A 9,719-nucleotide genomic window follows, 5' to 3' on the forward strand; every position below is an offset into this window, starting at 1 on the left:
CTGTACAGTCATCTGAATCACAGAACACCAAGCTATAATTTAGTAAGCAAAATATTTCTGAGTAAGAACCTACATTTCTGTTTTTTAATTCAGTTGCAATCATTGTTTTAAATGTCTACTTGTTGAATGTTTTTCAGCTGAGTTGTCTTCTTCAACAGCTTTCACATCAGTTATCATAGAAGACTTGCACTCAGCCAGACTCAGACTATGTATGCATAGGAGCTTGAAATGCAGCGAGGTTGCCCTCTCCTCCATGCATTGGCATGGTGTAGTACACATCAGTGTGGGGACAGGGATGTCTTCACCCAATGCACATGACCTGTTTGGTTTCTCCAAACCCCCCGAACACCTATTCCTAAAGCTGTCATTGTTGGATGTGCATTCATCTGTGCATGCAAATGTACACACTTGGTTCAAGTGCTAAGTGAATGTGGCTCAAGTTTTCTAGTTGGATTGAAGCTAGTTTAAGGGGGGAAAGTGCATCAAACAGCAATATTTTTAGATACTGAAGAATCAAAACGGATTGTGGCTAACATTATGTGTATGTATCTTAAGAAACTAGAAGTAGGAGCACACTGGATGCAGAGTAAGTAGTAATGTGTAAACAGCTCCAGATTAGTGAAAAGACTTGCTTTTTTAATAGCATTTAATAAAGCAGTGCTTGAAAATTCCACAGCCCTAGGAGCCTTCAGAAGATCCAGAGAGATCACTGAGGCTCACTGCAAAGCCGGAGAAAATGAAGGGAATCTTATTTCATGTGCTAGTGTTTCTGAATATGCCTCTATATATGTAGATATAAGAATGACATTTTTCAGGGCTTCTTACAGTGAAGAATATCTAAATATTAGAGAAGAGGGAGCAAATCAGGTCCACATCTCAGCTTGTTTGATATTTCAGAGCTCCATTTCTATATAAACAAAAAGTGTAATAAATGTTTTGCTCATAAGTCAGAAAGCATGAAAGAGAATTCCCCTACCCTCCTTACAAATAACAAAAAATAATTACAATTACCCTCCCCAGTTGCTCACAAGGCTGTTCCATCAATTGCTACTGAAATCAACTGTATTAATTGCACTGTTATATAATCAAGCTCTGTTATAGAGGAATGTTACAGATACAAATGATCCAGACCACTGAACAATTTCCCTTCGTCTCCATTTCTTCCCGTGTTTTACTGCTAGTCCAGCATTGGGCTCTTGCAGTGGTAGGTAACCTGTGGCCTTCCAGATGTTGTTGGATTCTGACCCCCAGCTTCTCCCATCATGGTAGTGTTTTGAGGGGCAATGCTGCTACCTCTAGGGAAAATGTGCCTATGCAGTTCTGGATACAATAATTCCCTCAAAGCCTTCACATAGCAACCCATGAGAGACTCAGCCAATGAAAGATTGAATGAGAGATATATTGTACTATGTCCACCTTGCAACGAGGCACCATCATGCTGTGACCAGCTGCCACAGGAACAGAAGTGAGGAAACTCACAATATGGTCTTGCTGTATCATAGGATAGGGAATGTAGATGGTCCACCGATTGAACTCATTTGTGGATTGGTTGGGATGATTGGCGTGTTTTTGTTTTTTGCTGTTGTTTGGTTTGTCTAGGCATTTTATGCTCCACACCTACTTCCTCTGCCAATTGCTTGCAGTTCTCTGTTCTTATGCTAAAGGTTTGGTTTTCCTGTGCTGTTCCATTATTCCTAGCAACTCTTGTATATGACCTTAGGTTCCATTGCATCTATGTAATTTCACAGACTGCAGAACTCTGGTGACTGGCTCTATCATTGAGTAATATTCACTTGTGATCACAAGCAAAAAAATTATCTGAGCTGTCCACTGGCCCAGAAAGGCACCTCTCCCTTCCCCTCTGCGGGCGCCAATGAATACCCTTGAATAATTAACAGAATAATTAAGAGAATATGTGCCCACTCAATGTATTGTCAAATATTATGTTTAGAACAGAGGGGCTTCTAACCTAAAAGGCAAATGTGTGGTTTTCTCTCTCTCCCCAAAACACACTTTAAAAGCACATCACCAAAGGTTTGCATTCAGAGAGTGTGGTTTCATGTGCAATTTTGAAATAATTATGTTTAAAAGACAATACCTTCACTCCCACATGTGGCAAGAGAACTGCTGTGCAATAATGTGACTAATTAAAATATGCTTAAACCTTTTTTTTAAAAAAAAAATCACACATTACAATTTCATCAAGGAAAAGCAAGCAGGAACATAGCAGATGAGTGTGTTATGAGGTCAATGATCAAAAGAAGAAAGCAACATGAGAATTTTTGGCATTTTCCAATTGTTACAAGGAAAAGCGTCTCTGAAAGCATTGTAGGTGCCAAGCTCAGCATCCTCTGATCCAGCGCAGAAAACTGCTTCAAAGAACAAATTGCAATAACAATGTTGCAATTAATACGACAGAGAAAAATGAAGAACCTGGAAAAAGGAAGTTAAGAGCTCTTTGCAATGTACGTTTAGAATGTGTGTCATAATTTCCTCTCTCTATCCTCCCAATGAAAGTACCCAAGAAAGGAAGATTTATTTATTTATTGCTATCCTGGGGGGTTGAACACAAGTCACACAAAAGACCCCCTGCCCAAAATATCTTGAAGACTCCATTCAGGTGGTTGTTTTTGCCTCTCAGGAGTTGTGAACGCAAGAGATTAACCAACCCTAGAAAAAATTAAAAAACACTCAATAGAAAAACAGGATCCGTTGGCAAGAGGGGTCCCAAGTCTCCCTCTTCTACATTATACTAAGCTGTGTATATATATGCACGTGGGCTGAAGGATACCTTCTTGTAAGGCTGACCAAAGTTGATGGACTAGATTGCACCTCACCTATTTCCATCTACTGGACTAACAGCTGAATGATACTTCAACACAGGGACACCTGAGAGCAATAAGCAGGTCCCACAGCACACACTGCCACGGCCACCAACACCTCACTGCCATTACAGTGGTACCTCGGGTTAAGTATTTAATTCGTTCCGGAGGTCCGTTCTTAAGCTGAAACTGTTCTTAACCTGAAGCACCACTTTAGCTAATGGGGCCTCCTGCTGCCGCCGCGCCGCTGGAGCATGATTTCTGTTCTCATCCTGAAGCACTATTTCTGGGTTAGCAGAGTTTGTAACCTGAAGCGTACGTAACCTGAGGTACCACTGTACCTGCTCCCCCCCCCCCCGCCTGCAATAAACTGTTGCCTGAGATGGACACCTCACTCTGACAAACAACAGCCTGGAGCAGCTAGGAATATGGCAACAATATTTACTTCCACTTTCTTGTACCACTACTTTCTGTTGTACAAACCTCGGTTGTCGAACATAATCCGTTCCGAAATGTTTGAAAACCGAGGCGCAGCTTCCAATTGGTTGCAAGAGCTTCCTGCACTCAAGCAGAAGCCACGTTGGACATTCCGAAAAAAAATTCAAAAACCGGAGCATTTACATCTGGGCATGTACATTTTTGGCATTTGGTAGCCAAAGGATTCCAAAACAGAGTCATTTAGGAACCAAGGTTTGACTGTGCAGTGGACGCTCGGGTTGCAAACGTGATCCGTACGGGAGGCACATTCGCAATCCGCAGTGTTCGCAACCGGCAGCACTGCGTCTGCGCGGGTTGCGATTTGGCGCTTCTGCGCATGCACAAAGTGTGATTTAGTGGTTCTATGCATGTGCGAGCGCCGAAACCCAGAAGTAACCCATTCCGGTACTTCCGGGTTTCGGCGCGTCCGTAACCCAAAAACACACAGCCTGAAGCACCTGTAACCCGAGGTATGACTGTATCTGCTTACAGAATGAGCTTTCGTGTGCATGCACACTTCTTCAGATACACTGAAATAGAAGTCACCAGACCCTTCTATATAGTGAGAAGGTGGGGAGGGGTATTACTTAGAAGGGTGGTGGGAATGGGTGATTGGCAGATAGCTGTGGTGAGCCTGTTGACGACTCTTAACGACTGCAATAGGTTAAGAGTCGTCAACAGGCTCATCACAGCTATCTGCCAATCACGCATTCCCACCACCCTTCTGAGTAATACCCCTCCCCACCTTCTCACTATATAGAAGGGTCTGGTGACTTCTGTTTCAGTGCATCTGAAGAAGTGTGCATGCACACGAAAGCTCATACCTAGAACTAACTTAGTTGGTCTTTAAGGTGCTACTGAAAGGAATTTTTTGTTTTTACTATGGCAGACCAACACGGATACCTATCTGTAACTGCTTACAGAATATTATACACACTTCAAGGGTTTTTGTTTTGTTATTGTACTCCACAGGCAGGTGATCTCCTTTTTCCTGACATAGCACACTGCTTTAACTCACTCCAGTTGTGGAATGATTTGCAGCAATATTTTGGCGATAGTTCTCTCTGCAATTTTGTTTCTATATAAAAACCTGAATATATCATCATTAAAAGGCATTTTCTTAAAGCATGTGAAATGTCCAACAAATTTTAATTCTAGTCTTCCTCAGGAGTAAGAAAATGATGTTATACCATCTTATTCTGTTGTCTTGACGCAGCTGGACAATTACAGAAGCTGCCACCAGCATGGTGCCCTCCAGATGTTGTTGCACTCCAGCTCCCATTAGCCTCAACCAGCATAGCCAATGGTCAGGGATGATGGGAGTTGTAGTCCAATGGCCACTGGTTGCCCATCACTAGCATAAGAAGTCTTAACTATATACGTACCTTTACTCATCCTGCACCTCTGCGTTTGGCTGTCTCATATTTTCTGCTTGTGGAGTACCAGAATCAGAATAATGGTATTGTCCAAAACATCTTGAGAGCTTTGTGTGTCTTTCAGTACTCCAGAAACAAACTGTTCTTTGCAGCTAAACCAGGCTGCATTTAATTTAGAAGGCTTCTTATACAAGAGTTTTACAGTTCAAAACAGAGAAGAAATACATATATTAAATATATCTAGTGTTATTAACATGTTTCCATCATTGCCATTCATGGTACTTCAGTTCGATTAAAACTGTATTTTAGAGACAGACTCTTCCATCAGGAAGTTTCTTAAACCACATATTATGGTAATATCTCACCTTATTTCAATAGCGATGCACCTAAACATTTAATGAAGAAGAAAATGATTCTTTCCTTAAAAAATTGAATTCAATTGAATTTTTGCAGAAGTGCATTAGAAGTACTATTTCAACACTCTCCAAAAGACAGGCATTTAACAGCAAGGGAGCTAAAGATTATTAACAGTCTAGCAAAACCTAATTTCTACAGTGACAATTTAAGTGCAGGCAATTTTCTGCTAACAAATAACCACAACAGGTTACCATATCTCTTGCAAGGTTAAGACTTAGTCATTATTTTGTCTTCTGAGTGACAGCAGATTATTATTACAGTGATAGGCACACATAAAATGAACAGCTAATATTCCCTTATTGATTTGTGAACCTGTAAGAGATTTAAGCAGACTAGCCCAGGGTTTAATCTCTCACCATAATCTTCCTCACGACAGGATTATAAAACAGACGTCAATAACATATGTATGACTCTGAGGTCCTTAGAAGCAGGGCTGTGACTAGGGGGTGGTGAGGTGGCCCCCGCCAGGGGCACAGGCGATTGGGGGGTGCAAAATCAGAAAAATATATATGTCCATAAATATATTGATTATTGCCTCATAAGAAATGGTTTTAAATAGAGGGTGAATTGAATGGGTGGGTGGGTGGGTATGGAGGGGAGGCAGAAAGAACAGCTAATTTGTCCGTGGCTAGGGGGCACAATCTGGATGCACCTAGCTTCGGCTCTGCTTAGAAGAGGAAAATATAGGTGTTTTAAATGTCCAGAGCTTTAAAAACTGATTTTGGCTTTTTATATTAATATGTAATTAATGTTCATTTGTATTGGCATGAGATTTGTGATGAAGCCAGAATGCTCCTGAGCCTAAAACCAGGGAGGTTCAAGCCATAATGCAGGTTGGATGGCAGCTAGAACATAAATTGTATTAGGCAACTGGACACATGTTAAGAGTAAAGTCACACCTGATGTGTGGCCATCAAGGCCACAAACACTATTCTACATGGCAGGAGGACTGCTGACATCTGTCCTAGGGAATGGAGTGTTGGAAATGTTGAGGGTCTGCTGTGACAAGTTTGTCAGGCACTTCGACGAGGAACTACTGCTAGCTCTCCATGCTGAGTTGAATGCTGCTGTTATTACAAAGCCAGTTGAGATGTCTGCTGCAACATACTGCATGATTTGGTGAGATCAGCTTCAGTTAATGAGGCTTGAGGACTTGAACAAGGTTGTTGTCATGCTTCAGGCCAAAGCATACTTTCTCAATCCTTGCCCAGATTGGCTTATTTGAGCTACCCAGTGTGAGACCAGTAGTAATGTATATTTACATGAGATGGTGCATGACACCCTGAGGAAAGCAGAAGTGTGACTGCTCCTAAAAAAAGTCATTGTTGGAGCATGAGATACTTAACAACCAGTTCAGTCACAAATGCCTTTTCTGAGCAAGCTGCTTGAGAAGGTAGCAGTATTTCAGCTGCACTCTTGGAGAAAACGGATTAAGCTGACCCATTTCAGCTTGGGTTCAGCCATTTAGTGACAAAATTTGTTCTGGTCACCCTTATGGATGACCTTATTTTTTGGGGTGTGTATGTGAGGAAATACAAACTTGCCACTCTCAGATGTTTTCTATACTATTGACGATATATTCCTATGAGTCGGTGACACTGTTTTACAATGATTCCGCACCTACTTAAAGTCCACTTCACTGATTTATGAGAATAACATCAATTATTTGCTTCAGGTGTCCTGTAACAATGTATTTTATTTCTTTATTTTCGGTGCAGACTTTCCCTGCTCTAAGACTAGATCATGTTTTAGGTTTTTATGTTGATTTGCATTGTTTGCACACCACTTAGTTTCTTTAAAAATATTCAACAGTTTAGAAATACTTTTAAACAAATAAAATAATAAATTATCGAGGTTATCCTCTACCTTTAGAGAAGAAACAGTCTATGGGGACGTGGTACTATTATTATAACAGTATTAAAGCTCATAAGAGGAAAAAGACCATCTGCAAAAGGGTGGTCAAGCTCCTTCAAATGAACAGCTTGCAATAGTTCATCAAATTGTTTTAATTTAACAGCATACAAGCTAATAAACTTAAAGAGAAAAAATGGCACTTAACAATTTTATTGAAGAAAAACAGTAAGTAATTTGTAGATTGTAGTTTTATTGGTACTAGTCACTAATCAGACAAATCAGGAACCCATGTTTCTGTGAAAGGTCTCATTTAAGGCACTGATTACTGGCTTACAAAATTTATATACTGCTTGATTATAATAAAAACTCAGTGGTTTACAAGAAATATTAGAATGATTAATAAAAGCAATTAAAAACTTTAAAAAGATAATCAAAATTAACAGTAAAAGATTAAGGCACATCAACATCTAGGTATGTGGGATTTTTTTGGGGGGGGGGGTTGCCTAAATGTTTTAAGCAGGCACCAGAACAAGTACAGCAAAGGCACCTGTCTGATGTCAAACAGGTAGGGAGTTCAAGAGTGCAAGTTCTGCCACACCAAAAGATAATACTCATCCTACAATTGTAAGAAGTTTATGTGGCAAGTGTCGCAGTGCCAGTTTGCAATTCAAAGAGGTTGAGTGGGTACATATGGATGAGGCGACCCTGCAAGCAAACCAGGACCCCCACAGTCCCAAGTCAATAGTAAAACTTTGAAATTGGTTCAGTAACAACTCAGCAACCAGTGCACAGCAAATTTTGAGCAGAGATCTCTCCCTCTTGCCAGTAACCATGCTGTAGCATTCTGCAGTAACAGCAGTTGCCAGGCCAAGCACAAAGGATGTTCCACAGAATACATAGCATTAATCAAATACGGAAGTCAGTGTTGCCTGAACTATGGTGGTCAAGCTCTTCCAACGGTTGCAGATGTCACACCAGGCATGGCTCCTAAAAGATGATTCTAGCCACTGGGGCTACTTGGACCTGCACTTGCAAAGCTAGATCCAGAACTACACCCCCCCCACCCGACTGCATATGAGCTATCAGGGGGAGTGCAACTCTGTCCACAGAGTTTAGCTCCTGACACAGGGAAGGAAATTGCCCAATTTCCTGGACACAGGAACCATTCACCCACAGTGCCTCCATCTTTTCAGGATTCAAGCTCAGCTCCCACTCACCTCATCCATTCTACTACTGTGTTCAGGCACTGGCCTAGGGCCCGCATGGCCTGCCCCAATTCAGAAGTTATGGAGAAACACAGCTGAAATGTCATCAGTGTACTAATAGCACCTTGCCCCAAAATGCCTAATGACCATTCCCAGTGGCTTCATTAAATAGCACGGGAGACCAAATACTGCCCTGATAAGGTAACCACCAGAGGATCAAAAAGCACTCTCCCAGTGCTATTATCTGAATTACTGTAGCACAGTGCCCCCAATTACCATCCCACAGAACCAGTCCAGGATACCATGATATGAAAAAAAGAAGAGCTGACAAGGTAACACATAATTTCTCAACACGAGTATTTTTTTTTTAGTGACATTTCCCAGAAGAGTGCTTGAAGTGACAGGCTCCAACTTATGTATGAACTTTTGCCCCATGCATTTGAAAGTGCTGGATGTAATCACTGATACAGAGAAATGGATCCTGAATCCTGTTAAACTCATTTCAGTGCTAAAAATTAAGATCCACAGATGAAATCCCAGCGACTTTTTTGGGGGTGTGCGTGTGGAAAAAGTACGCTCATGGAATGTGAGATGATAAACTGCTGCAGGCCCAAGCCAACATTTCTATAAAAAGTACTGGCCATGTTTGTTTGAACACAGGCAGCTCCCAATTTACATGGGGGTTGTGTTCCAAGGCACCACGCGCTTAACGTGAAATCACGTACATCTGAAACATCACTGGAAAAGCCCGAAAACAGCTTGTTCCGCCCCTGCCCCACCCCTTTTGGTGATGTTTTTGGGTCACTTCTGGGTTCAGCGTGATGCACGCATGTGTGCTTGCACACATATCAGACACATCTAAAATGGTCACTGCCTGTGGTAATTTCAAGCTTCAACATACTTGTTCTAGAGGCACTCTGCTGATGCCAGTGGCATTGTTTTGGAGTAAGGTAAGCTATACATTATTGCTTTTGCCATAGAGATCAGAAGCAGCTTGCTATTCGACCAGCTACCAACTATGTAGATTCACTTTCTCTGAAAGGAAGCAATCAGTATTGCACCTTCATTGTTGCCAACAAAATTCAAACTGCAGAACTGCTTAATGGGGGAGGGGCTGGGGGGAATGTTTCAGGCCTTTTCTGAAACATAAAGAAGAAGAAGAGAAGAAGAGTTTGGATTTGCTATCCTGCTTTATCACTACCCGAAGGAGTCTCAAAGCGGCTAACATTCTCCTTTCCCTTCCTCCCCCACAACAAACACTCTGTGAGGTGAGTGGGGCTGAGAGACTTCAGGGAAGTGTGACTAGCACAAGGTCACCCAGCAGCAGCATGTGGAGGAGCGGGGACGTGAACCGGGTTCCCCAGATTACGAGTCTATTGCTCTTAACCACTATACCACACTGGCTCTCAGTGTGAAAGCCGTTCCATACAAATTCAGAATTTTGCTTTAGTGAAAACACTTTCAAGTAGTTACAGCTCCTCAATAAAGAAAAGCTAAGCTTTATGAAGCCCCCTTTTAAAATATAAAAATGGTAATTTAGTTGCCCAAATGAAAGAATAGCTATTCCA

The 9,719-nt window shown here is 41.6% G+C and overlaps 1 long non-coding RNA gene across 1 annotated transcript; it reads left to right on the top strand.

The window, feature by feature from the left end:
• The first annotated feature begins 4,902 nt into the window (after positions 1-4,902).
• On the top strand, positions 4,903-7,289 carry LOC309338589. Its single transcript, XR_014154985.1, has 2 exons — positions 4,903-6,325; positions 7,250-7,289. It is a non-coding gene; the product is annotated as an uncharacterized lncRNA (long non-coding RNA).
• The last annotated feature ends 2,430 nt before the right edge of the window (positions 7,290-9,719 follow it).

Source organism: Podarcis erhardii (genome assembly GCF_964252035.2).
Source record: "Podarcis erhardii genome assembly, chromosome: 3".
NCBI classification, from domain to species: Eukaryota; Metazoa; Chordata; class Lepidosauria; order Squamata; family Lacertidae; genus Podarcis; species Podarcis erhardii.